Below are 26027 nucleotides of genomic sequence, written 5' to 3'. Positions count from 1 at the left end.
TTTTCTATATATAAAATCACTTCATCTGCAAATAGTGACAGTTTCACTTCTTCCTTTCCAATTTGGATCCCTTTTATTTCTTTCTCTTGCCTGATTGCTCTGGCTAGGACTTCCAGTACTATGTTAAATAGGAGTGGTGACTGTGGGCATCCTTGTCTGGTTCCTGTTCTTAGAGGGATAGCTTTCAGTTTTTCACCATTGAGGATGATATTAGCTGTGGGTTTCTCATATATGGTCTTTATTATGTTGAGGTACTTTCCTTCTATACCCATTTTATTCAGAGTTTTTGTCATAAATGGATGCTGTATCTTGTCAAATGCTTTTTCTGCATCTATTGAGATGATCATGTGATTTTTATTCTTCATTTTACTAATGTGGTGTATTACGTTGATTGATTTATGAATGTTAAATCATCCCTGCATCCCTGGAATAAATCCCACTTGATCACGGTGTATAATCTTTTTAACGTATTGTTGTATGCGATTTGCTAGTATTTTGTTGAGGATTTTTGCATCGATGTTCATCAGTGATATTGGCCTGTAATTTTCTTTTTTTGTGTTGTCCGTGTCTGGTTTTGGTATCAGGGTAATGTCAGCTTCGTAGAATGAGTTAGGGAGCTTCTCCTCCTCCTCAATTTTTTGGAAGAGTTTGAGAAGGATAGGTATTAAATCTTCTTTGAATGTTTGGTAGAATTCACCAGGGAAGCCGTCTGGTCCTGGACTTGTATTTTTGGGGAGGTTTGTGATTACTGTTTCGATCTCCTTACTGGTGATTGGTCTATTCAAATTCTCTACTTCTTCTTGTTCCAGTTTTGGAACGTTGTATGATTCTAAGAATTTATCCATTTCTTGCAGATTGTCAAATTGGTTGGCATATAGCTTTTCATAGTATTCTCTTAAAATCTTTTGTATTTCTGAGGTGTCTGTTGTAATTTCTCCTCTTTCATTTCTGATTTTACTTATTTGTGCCTTCTCTCTTTTTTTCTTGGTGAGTCTAGCTAAAGGTTTGTCAATTTTGTTGATCTTTTCAAAGAAGCAGCTCTTGGTTTTATTAATTTTTTCTATTGTTTTTTTTATCTCTATTTCATTTATTTCTGCTCTGATTTTTATTATTTCCCTTCTTCTACTGATTTTGGGCTTTGTTTGTTCTTCTTTTTCCAGTTCCTTTAGGTGCATTGTTAGATTGTTTATTTGAGATTTTTCTTGTTTGTTGAGATAGGCCTGTATCGCTATAAACTTCCCTCTTAGAACTGCTTTTGCTGTATCCCATAAATTTTGCCATGTCGTATTTTCATTTTCATTTGTCTCCAGGTATTTTTTGATTTCTTCTTTGATTTCTTCGTTAACCCAGTCGTTGTTCAGTAGCATTTTGTTTAATCTCCATGTATTTGTGGCTTTTCTGATTTTCTTCCTATAGTTGATTTCTAGTTTCATACCGTTGTGGTCAGATAAGATGCTTGGTATTATTTCAATCTTCTTAAATTTATGGAGACTTGTTTTGTGGCCTAATGTGTTATCAATCCTGGAGAATGTTCTATGTGCATTTGAAAAGAACATGTATTCTTCGGTTTTTGGATGGAATGCTCTGTATATATCTACTAGGTTCATCTGTTCTAGCGTGTCATTTAAGGCCAATGTTTCCTTATTGATCTTCTGTTTGGATGATCTATCTGTTGGTGTAAGTGGAGTGTTAAAGTCCCCTACTATTATTGTGTTGCTGTCTATTTCTGTTTTTATGTCTGTTAATAATTGCTTTATATATTTAGGTGCACCTACATTGGGTGCGTAGATATTTACAAGTGTTATATCTTCTTGTTGGATTGTTCCCTTGATCATTATGTAATGCCCTTCTTTGTCTCCTTTTACATTTTTTGTTTTAAAGTCTATTTTGTCTGATATGAGTACTGCTACCCCAGCTTTCTTTTCATTGCCATTTGCGTGGAGTATCTTTTTCCATCCCTTCACTTTCAGTTTGTGAGTGTCTTGAGGTCTGAAGTGTGTCTCTTGTATGCAGCATATATATGGGTCTTGTTGTTTTATCCAGTCAGCCACCCTATGCCTTTTAATTGGAGCATTTAGTCCATTGATTTTTAAAGTAGCTATTGATAAGTATGTACTTACTGCCATTTTTTAACTTTTTTTTTTTTTCTCAGTGTTTTAGTAGTCCTTCTCTGTTCCCTTCTTCTTCTATACAGAATTGATGGTCACTTTAGTTTGACTTCTGTCTGAAAGCTGTACTCTTTAACTCCTCTCCTCCCTCCTTTTATGTTTTTGATATCATATCTAACCTCTTTTTGTGTATTTGTATCCATTACGTTCTAATCATGGAAATAGATAATTTTTCCTATTTGTGGTCTTCTCTTTTCCCCTTAAATCAGTCCCTTTAACATTTCTTGTAGCACTGGTTTCTTGGTGACAAATTCCTTTAATTTTTGCTTATCTGGGAAAATTTTGATCTCTCCTTCCGTTCTGAATGTTACCCTTGCTGGGTAGAGTATTCTTGGCTGTAAGTTTTTTCCTTTTAGCACTTTAAATATATCGTGCCATTCTCTTCTAGCCTGTAAGGTTTCTGCTGAGAAGTCAGCTGATAGCCTTATGGGGTTTCCTTTGTATGTAACTTGACATTCTCTTGCGGCTTTTAGGTTTCTCTATTTATCTTTAATTCTGGACATTTTGATTATGATGTGTCTTGGTGTGGGTCTCTTTGGGTTTATCTTGTTTGGGGCTCTCTGTGCTTCCTGTACCTGGATGTCTGTTTCCTTCCTTAGGTTAGGGAAGTTTTCATCTATTATTTCTTGAAATAGATTCTCTGCCCCCTTGTCTCGCTCTTCTCCTTCCAGGACACCTATAACACGGATGTTAGTGCGCTTGATGTTGTCCCAGAGGTCCCTTAGACTGTCCTCACTCTTTTTAATTCTTTTCTCTTTTACCTGTTCACCTTGGGTAATTTCTTCTAGTCTTTCTTCCAGCTCACAGATCCGTTCTTCTGTATCCTCTACTCTGCTTTTGAGTCCCTCTAATGAATTTTTCATTTCCAGTATTGTAGTCTTCATTTCTGATTGGTTCTTTTTTATATCTTCCATTTCTTTGTTGACATTCTCACTGAGTTCATCTATTCTTCTCCTCAGATCAGTGAGCATCCTTAACACTCTTAGTTTGAACTCTCTGTCGGGTAGGTTGCTCATTTCTGTTTCACTTAGTTCCTTTTCTGGGGTTTTGTCCTGTTCCCTTACTTGGAATGTATTCCTTTGCCTCCTCATTTTGCCTCTTTCCCTGTGCTTGTGTCTATGTCTTAGGTAGGTCAGCTACGTCTCCTGCTCTTGGATAGGTGACCTTATGTAAGTGATGCCTTAGGAGGCTTCCAGTGTGCTTCCCTCAGTTCTCAATGTTCCAGGGGTGGCCCCTATGTGGGCTACGTGTGTCCTTCTATTGTGGCCTGTTAGCTCTCCCTATAGGCACCCAGGGAGGCTGAGTTATGCTCCTGGCCAGCTGTTGTAATGCTCAGCTGCTTGTGGTTGTTGTGGGCCCTTCAGTCTCTTTATCAGGTGTGGGGAGCCCCAGCACAGTTGGCTGTAAGTTCTAATACCACATTTGTGTTGCAGTATTTCTTTTAACTGAGTAGGCCCCCAGCATGGCAGGTTGTTAGGCTCAGGGCCTTACAATTGCTGTAAGCCTCTAGCCTATTAGGTCTCTTGTCAGCTCTCTGAGGATTGCAGCTGGGTGGGGCTGGCCTCAGGCACAGGAGCACCCAATTGTTTCAGGCTTTGGAAGGTGGGGCAAACCTCCTATGTGGGTCTTTGAGAAGCACAAGTCTTCTGCAGCTGACAAGCCCTGTTGCCCACAGGCCCACACACACAGTCAACACAGTCCTGCCCCGTGTGAGCATCCCGACCTGCCCAAGCGGACCCAGTCTCTCCATGGAGGGAGCCCCACACTCTCCACCCACTCCTTGTACACACCCTGCCCCGCTCAAGTCTGCTCAGTTGCCAGGTTGCAGAGAATCCAGTCACCAATCTATGCAGGCCCACACGTTGCCTGAGGGCTTGTTGTTGGGTGGGGCCAGTCTCTAGGGTGGGCTGCCTGCCCTGGCTGAGCTAGATTAAATCGGTGCTCTAGCGGGTGGAGCAGACCCTGGGCTAGCAGGCCTCAGGGAGAACTCCAATGGCCTCTGTGTCAGCACGCCCACACCGGGCCACAAGGGCCACAACAATGGCCGCCGTCAATGTCCCAGTCCCTGGAGAGGTCTCACCCCTCACCAAGATGCACTCAGGGCCTATTAGGTGAGTCTCTTGTCACCAAAGCACTGTGCACCTTTCTTTCTGGTGATTTTAGGATGCTTTCTGGAACGGGTGAGTTTGTGCGTGGGCCCTTTAAGAGCCAGTTTTAGTTTCTTTGTGAACCGGGTTTTCTGGGGGTGCTCCCCAATGCTTTAGTAGCAGGCAAAGTCAGATATTATGCCACTGGTCTCGATTGTGCTGGGTCCACAAAATGCCCACAGCGGTGGTGCTCCCTAGCTCAGGACCCCGCGCCTCCAGGGAGGGTGCGTACCTGTGAGCTGCTCCCGGCGGCCGTGAAGCTGGTGGCTTGTGAAGGCGGCATTTTTCCTCTCCGGAAGGGAGTCTCTGCCTCTTCTACCCCAGTTAGGATTGTCTGTTGTTGCAGGAGTTCCTCTTATCCAGTTTTCAGTTCTGTCTCAGGGGTAATTTTTCCACGAGTAGTTGTAAATTAGCTGTGTCCATGGGAGGAGGTGAGTTCAGAGTCTGCCTACGCCGCCATCTTGACTCCCCTGCCTCTCCTGTCTCTTTTCTAAAGCAAAACATGTTGTCTTCATCTCAGCACTAGATTTTTTGAATATTTCTGTAGAGTAGTATTTTTCTCTAATGTTACTCCTTGCGTGAAGAAATGTTAATGAAATTACCATAAAACACTTATTTAATTAGAATTCTTTGAGAATTCTTCTGCCTTCTGAAAAAAAAGTATACAGATGCTATGCATATCCCAAAATATGAGAAATATTTAACATTAGAAATGTTTTTATCTTTGAGTGATGAGATTACAGGTGATTTTTATTTCGTTCTTTCTTTTCAAGTTCTCAACACATTTGCAGATAGCACATATCACTTTCACATCCCCCCAAAAAGAGTAAATAGAAATTATTTTTTAAAAAATAGTACATTCTAAAAGTGTGAATTTTAAAAGTTTTGACAAGAGAGAAAAGAAAGTTCTCTTCTCCATTAGGAATCCAGGGCCATTGTGCTTGATGTTAGAATGCTGGAAGTGTTTTTACAGAAATATATGAATTTTGTAACCATTCAAAATACTTTTTGTACATTAAACATTTTCCTGTATCTTATATGTACCTGAATTTGGCCTATGCTGGAAATTTTCTTCTATGTGATTTATTATGGAATGAATGTTTATGTCCCTTTCAAAATTCATATGTTGTAACCCTAATTCCCAGTGTGATGGTATCTGGAAGTGCTGCCTTTGGGAAGTAATTGAGGTTAGATAAGGTCATGAGGATGGGGCCCCCATAATAGAATTAGTGCCCTTATCAGTAGAGGAAGAGACATGAGATCTTTCTCTCTCTCTGCCATGTGAAAATACAAGAAGATGGCTATCTGCAAACCAGAAAGAGTGTTCTCACCAAGAACCAGATCGGCTGGCACCTTGATCTTGGAATTCCCAGCCTCTAGAACAGTGAGAAATAAGTGTTTGTTGTCTAAACCACCTAGTCTATGGTAATTTGCTATAGCAACTTGAGCTAAGGCAGGCACTGTAACCTCTGCCCATCTCTTTGACCTACACCAACTTCCCTTTATCCCAGGAACTACCTGCCACTAAAGAAGATTTAGTACAATTTGTGATTGAACTTGATCTAGAAGCCATAGGTCTTATGTTATAGTAATCCATGCATTGTCAAAGAACATCACGTGAAACTTTTACACCAAACACTAAATCAAACATCATTACCACCAAAATATCAGGGAGGAAACATGATATTATATAAAGCATATTATATTGTGACCCAAAAGAAATCTGTTCTACCTGTGATTTTTTTTTCTTTTTTCTTTTGGTGAGGAAGATTAGCCCTGAGCTAACATCTGTTGCCAACCCTCCTATTTTTACTGAGGAAGATTGGCCCTGGACTAACATCCATGCCCATGTTCCTCCACTTTGTATGTGGGAGGCCTGCCAAAGCATGGCTTGATAAGCAGTGCATAGGTCTGTGCCCAGGATCCAAAACCACGAACCCTGGGTTGCCAACATGGAGCACGTGAACTTAACCACTAAGCCACTAGGTTCGCCCCTTCTACCTGTGATTTGTGTGTGTGTATGTGTGTGAGAGGAGGACTAGTGCTGAGCTAACATCCAATGCCAATCCTCCCCTTTTTTCTTGAGGAAGATTGGCCCTGGGCTAACATCTGTGCCCATCCTCCTCTACTTTATATGGGAGGTTGCCACAGCATAGCTTAACAAATGGTGCATTGGTGCGCACCCAGGATCCGAACCTGCAAACCCTGGGCCACTGCAGCAGAGCACACTCAACGGCTGTGCCACCAGGCCAGCCCCTACCTGTGATTTTTTATAGGTAGCTATATGACCCTGAGAAAGTCATTGAAACATGCTGGTCACCAAGTTCCCCATTTGTAAAATAGAGGGTTACATTAAATGATAAGTAAATTCTCTTCCAACTTTATAATTCCATGATTTTCTCCATGTAGTTAAGAAATTCTCACTGCCAACAAAATCAACAAGAGAATAAATTTAAAACTCCTGTAGTGCTTCTCTGGAAGTCTATTTCATGTGACCAAAACAAAATAAGTATTATGAAAAATTGAAATTCCGTTCCACAATTGCCATAGCATACACTTGTATCTACATATGCACCAAAAATCTTATGTAAGAATTTATTTAAAAGAGAAAGCACACAGCCTGGGAAATAATGGAATCCTATTGTTCTGGCCTATTTATAAAAATAAGGCTGAAGTTTTACCTTAACCTCCTGCTCTGGAGTATTATACTCATTTGTGAAAGCCTTTATCTGTCACCCACTATTTCCTTTTATGTCATATTATTATTTAATTTGTGGATTGGGGAAATAAATGCCTTAAGGAAAATCTCTGCACAGGTACTTTATTCCTTTTCATTCCAACCTATTAAGATAGATAACTTCATAAAATATGTCTGAAAGATGGTAGCCTTCAAATTGTTCCCACTTTCCTGAGCCACCAATGCACTAGAAACATTAGATATTTTTATGCATTTATATCATGGAAAGTTATTATGCTGGTTTTTTTTTCCTTAAATAATTTCTAGGTTTTTGTCCCTTTTTTTGTTTTGTTTTTTCCTAATTAAGTCTGTCTTCTTTCTAAGAGGGATAATGGATGACACACAAACCAATGATAAATGCCAATGTACATACCAATTATTCAAAGATTTTTGGTTTTCTCACTGACTATACCGTATTTCCATGAACAATGGATCTGATCAGTAAGTAAATAGGTAGAAAGAGATGATTCAGAAAATAATATGTGGTAGTTGGCTGTCTGCATGGTCATAGTTGATATTATAAGAAAAATCTACATAACGCAACCCTCAATCTGCAAAGAATCATGGCTATAACTGATGACAGATATTCTAGAGTATCTATCCCTCATGTTTCTACGAATGCCTTCCACATGGCCTGAAACATAAAAAATGCTCAGTAAGTGTTTCTTGAATGAAAGAAGAAATTGCAATATTTTTGAAAACACTATTTTATAATAACAAAATGATAAATTCTTTGAAGAGTTAAATGACAAAAAAATCCTTCACTTCCCTATTGCATTATCAACTATTCCCTGTCTATCAGTGGCATCTCTTCTTTCATGTCTGAAATATTATTTCTGTTGATATTTTAGAGAGAAGAGATTAAAAAGTACAATGGCTCAATTCTTGGCAGTCCCTAGCTTGATTATTTAATTAATTCTTTCCTTCGGATGTATTTTCCAGTGAATTTATTTGGAGGCTGTATCATAAAACTTAGGGAATTGTTTTATTCTTTTGTCCCATGTTTGGATTTTGAAACTTTAAATTATCTTAATGTATAGTTCCTCAAGCAGCTGACAGGATAGCTTGGATCTAGTGGAACTATTTGAGACAACTTCAATTTTAGGCAGATTGCAATAGCTGGACCTAGAGTGAATTGATTTTAAGAAAAAGGAGTAGCTATATCATATAGGTTATTAAAAAGACATTTATCAAAAAGAAAGAAAAGGAAACAAGCAAATAAGTAGAAGTACACTACGTTATATTTGGAAAGAACCAAATTACGGGGATTTTCTTAGCATAACTCTGCATTGCGACAAGAGAGGCAAACTCATTTTAAGCAGAAAATTTGAAGAGAAAGGCAAAATGGTTCTGAAATTTTTTTCTTTGCTAGTTAATGACTTAGACTTTTTTTTAAACTAGGAAAGAAAAGTACTAGAATGAAGAAAAGTTGACAGGCTATTTATCTTGAACAATCATGAAAATGGGACTAAAGGTAAACTATAGGAAGAAGTTTAAAAACAAAAAAAGTTAAATGAGTGTATGAGTAAACCAAAGCACACTTCAAATTAGTATTTGAGGCATAAATTAGAGTGGTTAGAGGAACTAAGAGTTCCTCTAGAAGGAAAAATATCAAATTTGTTAACATTAATAACAGATATCATGCAATTTTTAAAGTGTGTTTAAGTTTTCCAACCATGTTCATGGGATCAAATTTTTATTTGAAAATGTTTTAAAATTGAGACAATTTGCATATCATAAACTCTTAACAGTCACGTGAAGGTCAAAGAAAATGTATACCTTACCAGGGAGTCAATACGCTACCCAGTGGCCTCTTACCCATACTGTAAGATGGAAGTTCTTAGAGCTGATGGAAGAAACTAAACCCACGAACGGGTAGCTTTGTCGTATTGCCTTGGACCACAATAAAACTGTGCTAGATTTAAGTCTTGACTTGGAAATTAAACTACTGATTTATTTCTGTGTTTTATTTTCAACAAATATTTATAGATACCTTATTATAAGGAAAATACCTTTGCCAAACATTATGAGGGTAAAAAAGAGAATAAAACATAATTTCTGTTGAGAAGGCCTGTATCTAGTGAGTGTTTGAGATACGAACACGGCAATGAAAGTAAGTTTTAACAAGTACCACAAAATTACTACATGCTGTGGTAGGAATTTTAGAGTTTAATGTTGATATTGGACTTGACTTTGAATCAAAGGTAATATTTGTATAGATAGATGTTAGAATATGGCCGATAGTTCAAGTGGGCCATCATGAGCCAAGCGTGGAGGACAGACAAACTGTGAAAATTCTACTGAGAACAGTGTTTAATCAAGTTTAGCTAGAATATAGATTTTGTTTAGGGTAATGGAGATAATGATGAAAATATAAGTTAGGACCAATTCGTGGAAGAGTTTTAATTCCAATCTAAGGGTTTTCAAATTCATTCCATTGGCAACGGAAGAACATTCAGTAATTTTCTTTTTTTTTTTTTTCTTTTTCCCCCAAAGCCCCAGTAGATAGTTGTATGTCATAGTTGCACATCCTTCTAGTTTCTGTATGTGGGATGCGGCCTCAGCATGGCCGGAGAAGCGGTGCGTCGGTGCGAGCCCGGGATCCGAACCCAGGCCGCCAGCATCGGAGCGCACGCACTTAACCACTAAGCCACGGGCCGGCCCCTCAGTAATTTTCAAACAGGAAAATATCCCCGTGTGGTCTTCTATGAAGATCTGGGAAGAAAGAGGAGAAAGTTGTTAGTTTGTACTAGGTGTTATTGACACCACTGATCCTTTGGTAATAGATTTGAAATCTCAGTTCCTATTGCAAAGCTTACTTGTCATCAATAAGAGTTTTAAGTAACTTTTGGAAATAGAAACTTTTGCTTGAGGCGGACTTGGCCTGTGTTATTCTTTCCAACTTCTCTGACACAGCTGAGTTGATAGATCCCAAACTCCTTTACTTAAAAATCAGGTTGGGTGACCATTGCCATCCCCACACAGATCCAGATAGAACTTGGCATAAAATCCTCTAGGGAATGTCTGGGTACCAGCTCTGCCATCTGACCACTAGTGGGCAGACACAGCCCTTGGTTCTGAGGAAAATTTCATATCTCAGAGGGGAATCAGGGTCAAATATTTCAGGGGCACTTCCTTTCACTGCTAAATCCAACCCGGCTGACTTAACGATATAAACTGTAGATTTACTGCTTCTGTCCCCTGAGCACTGAGCCACCACCTTCCCTCCAAAGGTAATTCCACCTGGTAATTAACTGTGAAATATTGAGTGGCCAGTGTCTGACCCGAGTGTTTGTGCCAAGCAAAAGTTTCACTTGCATTTTTTTTCTCTCTCTTTCTCTCTTTCCCTGCCAGTTTGTGTGTACGTGTGTTTTTAAGTATTAACTCTCATGGAAGCACATGCCTATTTAAAATTCCCAGACGATGAGTCAGACCCATTCAGTGAGGTTCCTGGAGAGTCACATGATATGGTTTGATGAAACTTCACCTTATGAAAGGTTAAAGGAAAAAAATCAGAAGAGCTCTTTCAGATTGATATATATGTGTGTGAATATAGATATATATATACAATACACATATACATACATATATATACACTTGAGTATATATACATGTATATGTTACACATATAATTTTGCATATATATATACGAGAAACAAACAGAAGGACACATACATGCCGAAAAAAATCTCTTAACTTTTGTTTGTTTTCTCCTCTGTAGATATTTAAAAATCTGGTCATCCAATAGCTCATGCTTCTTTGAAACAAGAAGAAAACAAAAGCCCTGTAGCCATGCCTGCTACACATGGATTTCAGTTAAGCAGCTACTCCCTGCATTAACAGTAGTGAGACTAGATCTTGATTCCAATACGATAGAGAGCTAGCATTCCTGAGACTTAGGATATACAATTTGTTTCACTCACTATCCTAAGATGCTTTACGCTTATCAGGGTCTCTAAAAAAAATCTATATTATAATCCATGCTTTCCTTCAAATCAGTTTGATGCTTCATAATATCATATCTAACATATCTTGGTAGTTTGAACAATAAAATAGACTGCTTCCTGTTAATAAATCTAAATCATAGTAATTTTTGAATCTTTTCTAATTTATTTCTTTAGATAATTTCTTGAAGTGTAAACTCATTCTAGCTGTGATTTTTGGAATGGAAAAGCCTCATTTGCTAATGAGCCCAGCTACAGGCAGGATTGAGTCACTTCTCTTGAAAAATATGTTAATTATAAAATAATAAGTATTCTAGAAAGATCCTGTCTCCAGGTGAGTGTGGACAGAGGGTAAGGAGGCAGAGAGTTCCTTAGAAGGGAAAGGTTTGCTTCAAAATATTGAGGTGCACACAGTATTTTTAGGAGTCTCTTGGTGTTTTAAGACATCATGGAGGAAGTAAACCAAACTAAATTGGCTGCATTGATTCGTTAATTTAATAAACATTTATTGAGACCTACTATGTGCCAGACACCGCTAGATGCTAGAGATTCAAAGAAAAGTAAAGTACAGTTCTACCCACAAGTACTCCCAGTTTGAGGGATGAGAGTTGCATAGGCAAATAGTTATAACTTAGGAATGTGGAAAGTCCTATGAAAACACAGGTGCAGAAATGACTAACTTTGTCTAACAGAATTTGATAAAACTTCACAGAGGAGGTGATACTTGATCCAGATCTTTACAGATAAGTAGGAAATGACTTGCTGAAAAATGAGTAAAGCAGAAGAAAATATATTATGAAAGTTGGGGAGGAAGAGTTAATAGATAAAGGCTTATTAAAGGCATAATTTATTACTAGAGAGAACAGGCCTGTCCTGGGGAGCCTTGAATGTGTCATTTATTTGCACCTATATTCTGGAACAGCCCAGAAGTTAGACACATTCCAGAGGAGGGTTTATAACCAGGAAGAGGAAAGCCACTAGCAATCTAGGTTCTCTCTCATTCATTCATTCTCTGTCTCTGTCTTTGAATCTTTCTTTCTCTATCTCCTGCTCAGATTCTCTCATCTCTAGGCCTGAATCATTCTCCTTTAAGACTAGCACTACTTTCCATTTGCAGACTACAGTTTACATACCACTATGTCTAGTTACAGTCCAGACTTACTGCTATTGCTATATCTAAATCCCAGAATCCCTAGAGGGAGAATCTTATCTGCCTAACTGATCCAATGCACTGTGGTCAGAAGTGGTCACAAAGTACATACATGAGTCCTGGAAGCAAACCTCTTTTGAATGGGAAGAGCAGTCCCAGAGTTGGCAGGCTATTGGTTGAGCATCACCCCAAAAGTTATCAACTACATATGAAGATTCTACTTTGGATGTATCAAAGGGATTTGGGGGTGTAGTACGTCACTGTTACCTTTTGCACATGCAAACTTAAACTTGGTAAGATTGCTTTATATGACTTTTAGTTCTTTCTATAATTATTTGGGGTGTTTGCATCAAAAAAAAAAAAAAATGATGCTGGTATGTCCAGGAAGGTATATTTTCCCATGAACAGAAGAATGGTGGGCTGGGTCATGGAACTTGAGTCAAAGTGAATATTGGTGATTTTTTTCTTCCTTCTTCACCCATGGTCACTCCCTTCAATTAAATGATGAAGGCCAATTACACCAGAGATTAATTGTGATGCAAAAGTTATATAGAATTTGAAGTTATTCCTTTGGAAGTCAATTTCTTCCTGTGGTCTGAACATAAGAAGTAAGTTTCAATAAGATTCTGAGATTCGTATACAAATAGAGGCTGTAAATAACTGGAATTTCTCCCAACATATTTCTACCGTGGAAAGATGATGTAGCTGGTGATATGTTAGTCCTTGAGCTTTGTTTTATTTCTTTGCTACTTTTATTCTTGAATTATTCGAATTCTTTATATCAAAGCTGGCTATCAGGTCATAGGAAAATGGACTTTTCATTATGACTTGAGATGCTAAGTGGAAATTATTAATGAAATTATTAATAAACAACTTTGATCCAACATTTCCATAGACTTATTAGTATCCACACTTATAAAATTATTCTGAATCACATCCAAATTATTTCAAGTTTGTATTACCGCAGGTGACTTTAGCTGTTACAATAAATAAACTCCCATGTATCAGTGGTTTCTTGCTTGCTCACTTAAAGTCCCAAATAGATGTTCCTGATTGCTAGATGGCTCTTCTCCATGTTTCAGGGAGCTGATCCCATTCCCCCTGTGGCTCCACCATGTTCCACAGAGAGCTTCCAAAGTCACTGTGAAAGAGGAAAGGACACAGAGAATTGCAATGCGCCAAGCCTGGAAATGGTGCACATGGCTCCCACCCACACATATTCAACTGGCTGATAGTCAGTCATATAGCTGTGCATAATTGCTAGCATAGCTGCATGTTTCTCAAGAAGAATAAGAAATAACTAGGATGAAAACTAGCTGGTTTCCTCACAAAGCTCTTGGTAAAGTCTCTCATAATGCTTACCTTGCAAAGAGCAATAATAAAAATTGTGTTTATTTAATATAAACTGAACTGAAAATCACTCAGCCAAATTTAAATCCAATGTATAGATAAATTATTATGACAAAGCGCTCCTTATGCTATTTTGTTGTTTGTAATCCAAATAAGCATTAAGTAGCTCTTAAAAACACTTTGACATTTAATTGAGAGTTGGATTCCAAACTCTTGGGTTATGTATAGATATCCAAAAAGAGAAATAGAAATGTTCTAAGTATGAGAAATACACTATTGTTTTTCTATTGACTTCATTGTTTTCAACAAAACTATTTTATTTATTGTTCCTTGTTGTATAAATGAAATACTACCAGAAATTGTCAATAAAATACTTCATTATTCTTAAAGTGATAAAATCTTATGCTTGATTATTATTTTAGTTATCATCATGCAGATTATTACATTCTGCTCAAATTTATGATATTACATATTTTCTTATAGTGCTTTATATCACTTTAGAATAAATTTAATATTGTTCCAAAAACTTCTCTCTTCTTTAGTTTTGGGTAATTGCACTTATATTTCTTTAGATTTTCAAGTTCCAGTGGTTCTACTGGTTTCTTATATTTGTAGGAAATTAAGGTGAAGAATTAATTTTGTAGGTTGGGGAAAGCGGGAGTGCAAAGTATGTTCGTTGGGGTTTTGTTGCTTTTTATTTTTTGTATTTAATCAGTTCCAGTCCCCTGGATTTTTATCTACACCTCTCATTACAGTCTCTGGAGGAAATGTTTATGGTTTGAATCCTAGAAAAAGTTGTCAGACGAAATCTGGGAACACCCAAGGAATAGCACAATACCACAGGGTTAATATGATTGATGATATCATAGCTCATTTTTAACAGATGTCAAAAGAAGGAAAATCAAGCTACCATTACACACACTGAGCCCTTGTTCACTTAACAGAAGACCTTTATAAGTAAATCAGAATTAATGGCAAGTAGTCACTGGGTTAGGTGATGGGCATTTGGATTACTTTTGGACTTTCAAAAGAAAAAGACATCATAAAAATCATAATTTCTAGAAAAGATGCTTATATATTCCCTTATTTCTTTGTGCTATATTTGACCACAATGTAAATTTTGCATTGGTGAATGGATTCTGGTTAAGAAAAATTTCTTTTTAGAAATAGAAGCACATTTGTAGAACCGTAAAAATCTCATATGTACGCAGCCTTAAAAGTAGCTTTTCAATAACTGCCAAATCAAGTGCCCCATCTCCAACTGTGTGCTGACTGGCAGAGAGAGTGTAGGTGGTACTTTTTAACAATGTATGCATGTAAAAAGAATTTAGGGAAAGTAAAAGGAAACAATTGTATCTGAATTTAGTTAAAGAAGATCTGTAGTTTCTTTGCTGAATCCAACCTTCTATTGAACGAGATTATTTTCCCTGCGAGTACTGTAGTATGTGTTCCCCATCTCCAGTGAAAGGACAAAGCAATTGGCTAACTTGTAGAATACCTATAAGATATGTTCATCAGCAGACATAACATCTTTCTCCTGAGTGGGCCCTCACACCGCTTCGGGAGATATGGACGAGGGCAGAATATACCACGATTTCAACTCTAAAGTGATTCTAGGAAAGTAAGAAGTCCCACATAAGGAAAAGGGACTAGTTCCTTCTTAAAGCATCTGAAGAATTTCTTACTTTTGAAGTATCGTCTCCTCCCAAGCTTGATGCTTATTGATGAACTGTCAGGCTTATGCAGGTTGGGCATGTTATGTTTGATAGCATGAGTGTACACCTCCTATTTCAATTTAAAATTAATAACTCACGGGGCCAGCCCAGTGGCATAGTGGTTAACTTCCTGCACGCTGATTCAGTGGCCTGGGGCTCGTGGGTTCGGATCCCAGGCACGAACTTACGCACTGCTTATCAAGCCATGCTGTGGCAGGCGTCCCACATAAAATAGAGGAAGATGGGCACAGATGTTAGCTCAGGGCCAGTCTTTCTCAGCAAAAAGAGGATTGGCAACAGATGTTAGCTCAGGGCTAATCTTCCTCACATACGCACACAAATTAATAACTCAGAAATCTTTATTTCTATTAAACACACACACACACGAACACATACACCCAGAAAGAACTTTACTTGAGTTTTCTTTGAAATACTGGTAGAATACACAGTACTCATTATTAGATACTGTTAATTTAGATCAACAAAGGGGAGCAAAAGCACTTTAGACACCATGTCTCATTTTAAGTTGAAAATATCATGCTAGATTTAATTCTGAAAAAATCCTTGAGTGTTGTCAAAAAATACTAACTCAAATGCATTTATATTTTTAACTTTGTGATTTTAATAATCTTCAGCAGAAGTCAGCAAAGTTTTCCATGAAGGACCAGTAAATATTTTAGACATTGCTGGCCATACGTGTCTGTTGCAACCTACTCAACTCCGCCTTTCTAGTGAGAAAGCAGCCGCAGACAATACATAAACAAATGAACATGGTGTTCTAATAAAAATTTATTTACTAAAACAGGCATTTGGCCCATGGCCATAGATTGTCCACCCCTGATCTTTAGCCACCCTCACTTCACGTGTTAGCTGCAATTCCTTTCCTCCCAGAGATTCATAAAAATTATTCTCAAATTATTCACAATTTTAGCACCTTATCTGAAATACGGACATAAAATATTGTTTCCCCCTATTTGTTATGAAGACTATGACCCACCTGGTAGATTAAACAGGCTACAAACCTGTCATCTTCTCTGGGTCTTGCTGAGGACAGTGAGGGCCTGTAGGAATTGAGAAATCATCCATCTGTCAATTTATAGCTAAAGAATTTCAGGCAAGAACATGGAGTTTTGGTTCCACAAGATGCTCTATTTAAAAGGACACTGCTGAAAGGCCTAATGTTTAGTACTACTGGGGACAGTCTTGAAAATAATGACCTACTTTTTCTGAGCAAAGCCAACTCTGAAAGAGGATGATGTCTACAAATGAGGTCTCATAAAAGAATATAATGAAACACTGATGCTCCTCAGAGTGAAAGAGCTTTGAGATAATGACTCCAGTGGCACGCATTGTACCAATGAGAACAAGATGTCACAATTATATATTTGCAGGTTGATTTAATCTGACAGGATTCTTAGCAACAGTGAACTTGGTCTGTCTGTGCATAATAACACAGCCTATGTGTTCTACAAATGAAGCTCTATTTATCTTTTATAAACTTACATGTGTCAATTAGCAAACTTCTTAATCTAGTTGGACGTTCTTATCAGTAGAGGTCCAGTATAAATCTTCATTTGCTGTAGCACAGCATTTGTAAGTCATCTTCTTTATTCAATTAAAGTCTTTTTAAAATTCTCTGTATAAATAGAGTTTTTTTTATTAGTCGTTTTTTGAATGATGTTCTCTCACTGCAAAGTTCTAATTATCCTATCTACTCAAGTATTCCTAACAGATAAATTAGCAGCTAGTTGGTTTGGGTTGTCTCTCACCATTAATTGAGGAGAGAGAGGAATGGGCTATATCAGGAGTTGGCAACCTATGGCCCTTGAACCAAATCCAGGCCACCACACATTTTTGTATGGCCCACAAGATATAAACAATTTTTACATTTTTAAATAGTTGGAAAAAAATCAAAAGGAGAATATGTTTTGACTCATGAAAATTATATGAAATTCATATTTCATTGTCCACGATTAAAGTTATATTGGAACACAGCCACACTCGAAAGTCTTGCTGATTTCACGCTATGACAGCAGAGATGAGCATTTGCAATGGAGACAGTATAGCCAGCAAACCTAAAATATTTACTCTCTGGCCCTTCATAGAAAAAGTTTCCCTACCCCTGGACTATATTAACTTTCAAATTCCCTTTCCAACTTTTTATTTTAATGTGACTGTTATCTCCTTCCCTTTGCAATTCCCACTATCGCCTTGACTTTGAGGTGTGGGAGGTATTCCAGGATAGTGGTAGGAGCTCAGCTCAAAGGCCCAATGTTGCGTGTGACAATACACCTTAATATATGTTCATCTCTGTGCTTGAAATATGGAGAGTAACTTGTTCATCAAAATGCCTAACATTTACATAGTGCTTTAAAATTTATAAAGCCCTGTCACATGTTGTCTCATTTGATCCTACACACTGGTGCATTCCCTTTGAAGAAGAGGAACCTTAGGTCTAAATATGTTAAGCGACTTTCCAAAAATCATGCAACTGGTAAGTGATGGAGAGCAGACTCTAAACCTGACCCTGAATCTTATGTTATGTCTACATTACCACCTTGCCTTGGAAGATAAGAGATATAAACAAAAAATCTGTGATCTGACAGTTATTCTTGTCTGGAAATCATGCTCGAAGCTCATGTGAATTGGACCTGGGGAGAAATTCTCCCTTCCCCGTCATCCCAACATAACACCTGTAGGAACTACAGGCTGGGCTCCCTTTCTCTACATAGAGTACGAGAGCAATGATGATGTGCGCTTTCATAGACATAGTGATTCATGCATCAAAGGAGAAGGATTAAGAAGAAACACTCAAAACTATAAAGCTTTAGGAAGTAAAATAACTAGTCTCCCTGATTCCACTCTTGACTCCCTAAGACCATGCAATGGACTAAATGTTTACATCTCCCCAAAATCCAAATGTTGAAATCTTAACTCCCAATGTGATGGTATTAGGAGGTGGGGCCTTTGGGAAGTAATTAGGTCATGAAGATGGAGCCCTCATGAATGCAATTAGTGCCCTTACAAAAGAGACCCCAGAGAGCTCCCTGCCTTCTTCAGCCATGTGAGGATACAAGGAGAAGATGGCTGTCTATGAACCAGAAAGTGGGTTCTCATCAGACACCAAATCTGCTGACTCCCCGATCTTGGATTTGCCAGCCTCAAAAACTGTGAGAAATACATGTCTGCTATTTATAAGCTACCCATTCTATGTTATTCTGTTACAGCAGCCCAAATGGATTAGGACAGACCACTCCCAAACAGCACCCAGAGTGATCTTTTGAAAATCCAAATCATATCATTAGAATAAATCCAAATTCCCACAAGGATGTACTTTGTTTTGCCTTCCCACCCGCTCTCTCCTCTCCAACTCATCTCCTACCATTTTCCTTCTCATTCAACCCTCTCTAGCCACAATGGTCTTCTTGTACTGATGATGACTCCTCATTTCCACCCTTGCTATTCCATGGGCCTGGAGCATTACTACCCAAGATCTCAGAGTTCACTTCTTCCCATCATTAGAACTCTACTCAAAGGGCAACTTGTCTTCAGAGGCACTGTTTTTGACCACTCCATCCATCTCTCTCTGTCCTGGTATCCTGATTTGTTTCTTTTTAGCATTATCCCACTCTAAAATTGTTTTATTTATTTATTGGTACAGTTTTTTAATATCTATCTTCCTCCAACAGCATCTTAGCTCCTTTGGTGCAAGGACTTTGCCCATGTTTTTCACCAACACCTAGAGCATTACGTGGTACACACTCAATAAATGTATGCTGAATGGATGAATGAGTGAATGTGGGTGGCTTTTGAAATACAATTTTTCCTTTTTTGATATACCCTTGTTGGTGATAAGGCAAGGCATATTATTTCAATCAAAAGACATAGTCTGACAAATCTGTCAATAGCAGGGTAAGAAATAAACGGAACAACATAAGAGGTGAAATCATGAGTTTAATCTGGAAGGAAAACAAGTCGTGTCTAAATTCTGTAGGGATGTAGATTGTTTATAGCAACTTTAAACATTTTTACCTGTAAACATTCTTTCCACCACATTCATTTGAAGCCTCAGCTTTTCATTGTTGGGGACTCTCGTGATTTCAAGGCACCCGGGGGTTAATAGGTGTCTTAAGCTTCTAAACTGTCACTTTTTGAAGATAGAAGGTGGAGGTATCTGAGCAGAAAGCTGAGAAGCCCCATTTCAGCAGCTACTACTGTGGTTCACCTCCTTCAAGGCAAATACATTTTGACAGACCCCAAATATCAACAATAGCCAGCTTTGAGACTATTAACTCATCAGAGTCGTCAGTAGCAGGTGGGAGTATCTTAAATTCTATTTTGTGTGTATGTGTGTGGGTGGATAGATTAAAAGTTTTATTTAAACACTATTTAAATGAGTATTGTTAAATCAGTTGAAAAACCTAAATCTAGACAATACCTTAGAAGCACCAGATCTGAATTAAGCAAACACATTTTTGGAAATATCTTTTATTTTGAGAAAATATAACTATCAAATGCCACCGTAGTCAAAAGGAGTGGTGTTTTAGTAATGCATGGCTTGATTCTAAGGTGTCCATGAATATGGAGCTGAATTATGCTTGAGACATGGTGATTTAATGAACCATGGAAGGCACATTTACTTCAAGGGGACAAAATGTGCTCAGCATATTTCATCAGGAAACTTAGAAGGGATACTTTTGAAAATAATCCAAATCAACTATACCTCAGTGGGATCAGGTTAGACAAGAGAGACTTGTGGTTGAAATAGTCAATGTGGAGTTGATTGCTAAGAAAACTTTAGTTTGCAGGATTTTATAAATTTTTCTGTCAGGATCACTCTAAGGCAGAACTGTGAATTTTGTCTTGGATGTTTTTCCTACATTCCCTTCCTAAGCCTCAGACTTTCCTTTTGGGAACCCTCATTCCTTTTTTTTTTTTGTAAGGAAGATCAGCCCTGAGCTAACATCCATGCTAATCATCCTCCTTTTTGCTGAGGAAGACCTGCTCTGTGCTAACATCTATTGCCAATCCTCCTCCTTTTTTTTCCCCCAAAGCCCCAGTAGATAGTTGTATGTCATAGTTGCACATCCTTCTAGTTGCTGTATGTGGGACAAGGCCTCAGCATGGCCAAAGCGTGTGTGCACTTAACGGCTAAGCCACGGGGCCGGCCCCTGAGAACCCTCATTCTAACCCCATCCAGGCCCTAAATGTATTTATTCTTCATGCACCAATCTTTGACAATGTCTCAGTTGTCTCTATGTTCTCTCTAATTATTCTTCCTTTATCTGCCATCAAGATTTCTCATCCCATAGTATCCAGAATTTTGTAATTTATTTTTCCCCTGTACACTGAAATCAGGTACTTATTTTTATCCACAAGCATTTATCAAATGCATATGCATATTAATGTGCTGAGTGTGGTGTCTGGTATAGACAGTAATCAGGTGCATACACTTCTTTCATGTTACTTAAAATCTTTGCTAGTTGTCCTGGAGGAGATAATACAGTTCACATCAATGAGTAAATGGCTTATAAACAGCAGAATATATGCTTTTTAAAAGATACATAAGGGCATAGAATTTTAAAAGAAAGAAATAGTTCTTTAGTAGAAGGATCTCTGCTTCTTTTACATGTAGGTAGAAAAGATACTCTGGGAAAAGAGATCATTTTCACACTTCTAAAAAGCACTGTATAGGCAAATCTTTATCCTGCTTATGCATGAGCCTGATTGTGCCACTAAAATTACTAAATTAAAGTTACTATAACTAGAGGTGGTAACTGGATAATGGCCTTCCCCTGACAAGTGAATGCATGGACCAAGGTATTTATGTATAAAGTAGAAGGCCTTTTTAAGTAGCAAGAATCCAATTTCATTGTCATTATTACCATTGTGCCAAATGACTTGTAAAATAAAATAAATGAGATCTACAGCACCTAGCAAGCTAAGACAACCCCCAATTCATCATTCCCCTGCAAAACTGCACCCTGATGGTCTCAAAATGAGGGTGAGAGAGAGGATTAGTTCTGACCTTCCACTGCTCAGAACAAAGTGTTATTCTTGAGCTCGCTTCACTGGTTTCTGACTAGCATAGCGTTTTTTGTATTGTCTTATTTTTCTCTCTTCATAAATCAAAGAAAGAATCTAAAGAGCTACTGGACCTGCCTCCTTGCTATAGTTTTACACAGAAAACTCCTTTTGCTGCCATTGGAGTGGTTTGTACTTAAACAAATAGGCGAATACTAGGCTCTAGGTGGAAACCAATAATTCCGTAAAATCTCCAGAGAACCATACCATGATGGATCTTGGGCAGAGCTTGAAGAATGTGTCATGAACTCATCATTGGCTACTTTCCGAGTCCGTATATTCCTTTAGTGACTGGCACACTGTGTCAGAAAAGAAACAAGTGGCAGCAAGTGAGGAGACAAATGTGGAGGACAGATTTTTTAAAAATATGTAAAATATTGAGAAACTCCAGTGATAAGTCTTGCCTGGGCTCCTATGAGAGCTGTATCAAGATGTTTGTGCAGACCCTATATCATTGTGTGAACCTGAGAAAAGCGCTTAGCTGTGCATATAATCCAAAACATATATAATATTATTTTCATAAGATTAGCATCATATGCTGCAGTGATTATTTCAAGTCACTTGAATATCTAAATCAAATAAAATTTAGAATTTACTAAGGTATTTTTATTATCTGTCTTGACATAAACTATAGCAGATCTTGTTTAGGGATATTTTCTCATTGATATTGCCAAGGATGAACTCATTCTTCCCTATGGCCTCTGAATTTGGCCTGAATTATGCCCATATTCTGTGTGATTTAGTTGAAAAGGTACAGGTTTTGGAGTTAGACATATCTGATTATGAATCCTAGCCCATTTTCTACTTGGGACTGGGTGAGTTACCTAAAATTGCTGATCCTCAGATTTCCCATCTAGAATAGTAATAATATTTACATAGTTGGTGGTTTTATTCTTGTTTGGAGGATTGTTTATTATATGTCAGGCAATTTGCTAAACGGTTTACATACATTGTATCAATTAATGTTCATAATAACACTGAAATATTAGCCACCCTTTATGTTTTAAGAAACTGTCACTCGTAAGGGTTGATTATCTGGTCTAGTTTAACAGCTGGTAAGTAGCAAAGTCAAAATTCACATCCAGGAGTGATCCAAAGCCTGTGCCCTAACATTTCTGTATGGGGATTAGGGAGATGGCAGTTCACGGGCACTTCCTGATGGGCCCCAACACTGGCCTTGTGGTGTTTCTTCTACTGGCACTGCTGCTGCTCACCTGAGCAATAGCCGTAGAAAGAGGCATGGAACCTTCCTTCCAGTGTAACTTCATTCCCTCCACCGCCCTTTTTGGTGCTATGATTCTTTTACAAGATGTCACCCACTAGGCACCTCCAGAAACTCAAAGGTGGGTTTGGAAGCAATTAACTATTTTTCCAAGATGTTTCTTTTCCTTTTGTATGTTAAGGAGATGTAAACACCAACCATCCTGAAACTGACCAAGCCTCACCACAACAGCTATGCCCACGACCTTTGCCTTATTTATAATGCCAAGATCTCTCCAGGAGGAGCTTAGGCCTCATTGTGTGGAAGCATGTTCTCTGACTGAGCCTGTGCAAGCAAATACCCTCCTCTCCCTTTTGAATATTCATTCCCCAACCAAAATAAAAATTCCTGCTTCCCTTTGTTTAGGGATGCCATGACTTTGGAAACGATTCCTCATGACCTCCTATTTGCTGCCAATATACTTTACTTGTGAGACAACTTCCATTGGTGTAGAGTCTTATTTAACTCACCAAGGGCGAGCCCACTTGGTTCGGTAACAAAGATACAAAACCTAGATCCTGACTGGGTCTTGCCCAGTTTCTTGGCTTAGGCTAAGGCTAAGACCTTTGTGTCTTAATCTCTTAAGAGTTATGGACCACTTCTCCTTGACCCAACCTTTAATTCTACCCCACTGGGCTCTAGAATTCTTATCTGTCTAAATCTCATGAAACTAGGAGCTCTCCATCTCCATTTGATGAAAGTGAGTACCCTATAATTTAATCTTTTTCACCCCAGAGTATATTTTATCTCCCCATACCTTCCTGATTTAACTAATTTTTTATATTATGACTCTCTTACCTGGATGCAACTGTAACACCTAACTGCTTTTCCATGTCTTTCTAACCTTTATATAGTGTATGTATGTATATATACATGCATATGTGTGTGTATAAATATATACACACATGTGGTATGTGTATGTACAAATGTGAATATATATGTATGTTTCTGTACATGTATATGTGTATTACATAAATATATATATATATATAAACATCCCACTTGTTTAGAGAACTCTTATTCTTATCTTTTTCACTCCCATAGCTTCCAACATACTGACAGACATACCAACTTGCCATGTCGTGTTAATGCGCAATCCCAGGGCATATGGTGCCCTGCAAAATACCCTAAACCCCATGAAGGGGTTATTTTCTTCTCAATCAACAAGTCCTGGTGGTTGGAAACACAATGCAGATGCAATATCACCTATGAAAGACTTTGGAAAGGTAAAAACAAAACAAAAGGTAAACACTTTATTCTCCTTTTTTTAATCATAAACATCTTGAATCTATACAAAGATCTTCTTTTATTTGACTTACTAGTTAGATTTTATTCAAAAAACACATTCTGCTACCAAAAAAAAAAAAAAAATGCCATCATCAAAATGTAACATAAAAGCAGAAAAAAAACTCAGGGCTTCTCCTCTTATGAAGGTTAAATTGTTCCTTGAAACAGTATACCTAAGTGTTTTTCAAAACCACAGATTGCAGGGTCAGTTCAATTTTTTCTCAGTACCAAATGTTTCACTTAAAATGTAAGAGGTCGATGATCCAATGTTTTCATTAATTTTATATGATAACAATTATAAAATATTACATTTTTCACGAAAAGGAGGGAGGTTTTGTGTGGTGTATGGGTCCCTATGATATATACATGCATTTAAAAATCAGCTGATTAAAAATCTGTTGAGCACTATTTATGCACAGCCTGTTATGTTGAAGATCTCTTCCTCCCTGAATGTGTGGGGCTGGTGGTTTGCAGCCTGTGGAAATCTACGGGGCTGCCAATATCTCCGATGTCTGAGATGGGAGTGGGGATGGCCCCTGTGCTTGTAACCACAGTTTGAGAAATAAGGAAAAATCCATTTGGAAGTTTTTTTCACAACGAATAATCTTAAACGAGTTATTAATCCAAAGAAGTATAAACCAAGAAAAGGAAGGATAATGCAAACAAATCAGGGACCGAGGGAGCTGAAATAAAGAGGTTTGAAGCCAACTGAAGGAAGAGGAGCCTAGAATTCCATGAGCAAGAGATCACGCATGTGTGGCTAATTCTGGTGAAGTTATTATGAACTTAAGAGGTTGATAGGAAATAAACATGTGCCCCAGTGCTAGGCTGGTTTGGACATAGACAGATAAATGCAATATGGTCCTACCTTGAAGGATAGAATGAGCAAAAGTCCTCACTTGTATAGCAAACATTCTTATTTGATCAGGATGTTGTTTTGTATTTTTCCTGCTGAGCCAAAGCATGGCCTTCAGATCCCTCTCAACATGGCACCTCACTGCCGGTCATTGAGGTGACCTATCAAGTGAAAGTGACTTGCCACCTCTGCTTACGTAGCTTTTACCTTTACAGGGGAGCAGTACACCACCAGTAAATCAGCATAACGTATGCCAGCAGGTGGTAAGTGTTTTTAAAGTTGTGTAACAGTAAAACATATTTAGAACAACGATTTCCAACCAGGATAACAGAGGCTTCACAGACTGAGTGGACTTTGAGTCAAGTAAGCATTTTTAGAGCGTAAGAGTAGAGATGAGATGGGAGGAGGTAAGAGTCATTCTATACTGTGAATACGAAAATATATTATTTGGGTTTGGATTTTAGAAGGCTGTTATATGTGTCATCATGTTTTAAATCAAGGGAGAGAAACCCTTCCAACAAATGGCTAAGATAAGTAAAATATTCATGTGTCCCTAAGAGGGATTTATAGTCTGCAAATATAGCACTGAAGGATGAGCTCCAGAATTTGGTCATTCTCTATTTCTAAATGTAGGCACCATTATTTATGAGAATACTAATTCTTCTTTATGGGGGTTATATAATCAAGTGTTTCTATGACTAAAAAAACTATTCAAGTATTGGTCTCATAAAAACAAAATACATCATATAAGTAAATTTATAATAAATGCTTTATTTGTGGGGCATTTGTATGTGATTTATAACTGAATTATCAAATATTCGTTTCACATGAGCATGAGGGCACTACTCACTTTGTATAAATGTATTTCTGTTTTAAGTTGAGGAAAGTAAGATGTATGAAAGCCTAAATTCTGAGCTTAGAAATGAGTAAACATATGCATTTGTACTTTCAAACATGTGGTGACTTGTTCTTCAAATTTTTCTGATGACCAGAAAAGAATAAATTCTAGCAACTCTGGTACTTCCTCATAGCGTCCTATTTTTGCTTACAAGAAAATTCAGTTAAGAAAACTTTCCAGAAGCAGACTGAGTCCCCATCCCAGTATACCAATCAATATTGTTTTATTTATTTATTTTATTTTATTTGTTTGTTTTGTCCATGGAGAAACTATTCAGTTTGGTGTAGGGCTAGAATCTTTCCATGTAGAAGAGAGAATTTTTTAACTCAAATGCATTTGTGGCTTAAACTGCATGTTGTCATTGTATTGGTTTCCTAGGGCTGCGATAACAAATTACAACAAACCGCATGGCTTAAAACAACAGAAATTT

General features: G+C 37.8%; 1 long non-coding RNA gene across 2 annotated transcripts in view; it reads left to right on the top strand.

Annotated features, from left to right (window-relative positions):
* The window catches only part of LOC147915387 (uncharacterized), a 130229-nt gene extending 104865 nt beyond the window's left edge, over positions 1-25364 (top strand). The window contains exons 3-4 of one of the 2 annotated variants that reach the window (XR_015553992.1): positions 23601-23782; positions 24915-25364. This is a non-coding gene — a long non-coding RNA (uncharacterized LOC147915387). Of the gene's footprint in view, positions 1-23600; positions 23830-24914 lie in introns of those variants that run through there. The other variant, XR_015553991.1, reaches the window with a different exon arrangement.
* Positions 25365-26027: the final 663 nt, after the last annotated feature.

Source organism: Ceratotherium simum, chromosome 13 (genome assembly GCF_057802395.1).
Source record: "Ceratotherium simum simum isolate JZ-2026a chromosome 13, ASM5780239v1, whole genome shotgun sequence".
Classification (NCBI taxonomy): Eukaryota; Metazoa; Chordata; class Mammalia; order Perissodactyla; family Rhinocerotidae; genus Ceratotherium; species Ceratotherium simum.
This window is presented reverse-complemented; position numbering and strand designations above follow the sequence as displayed.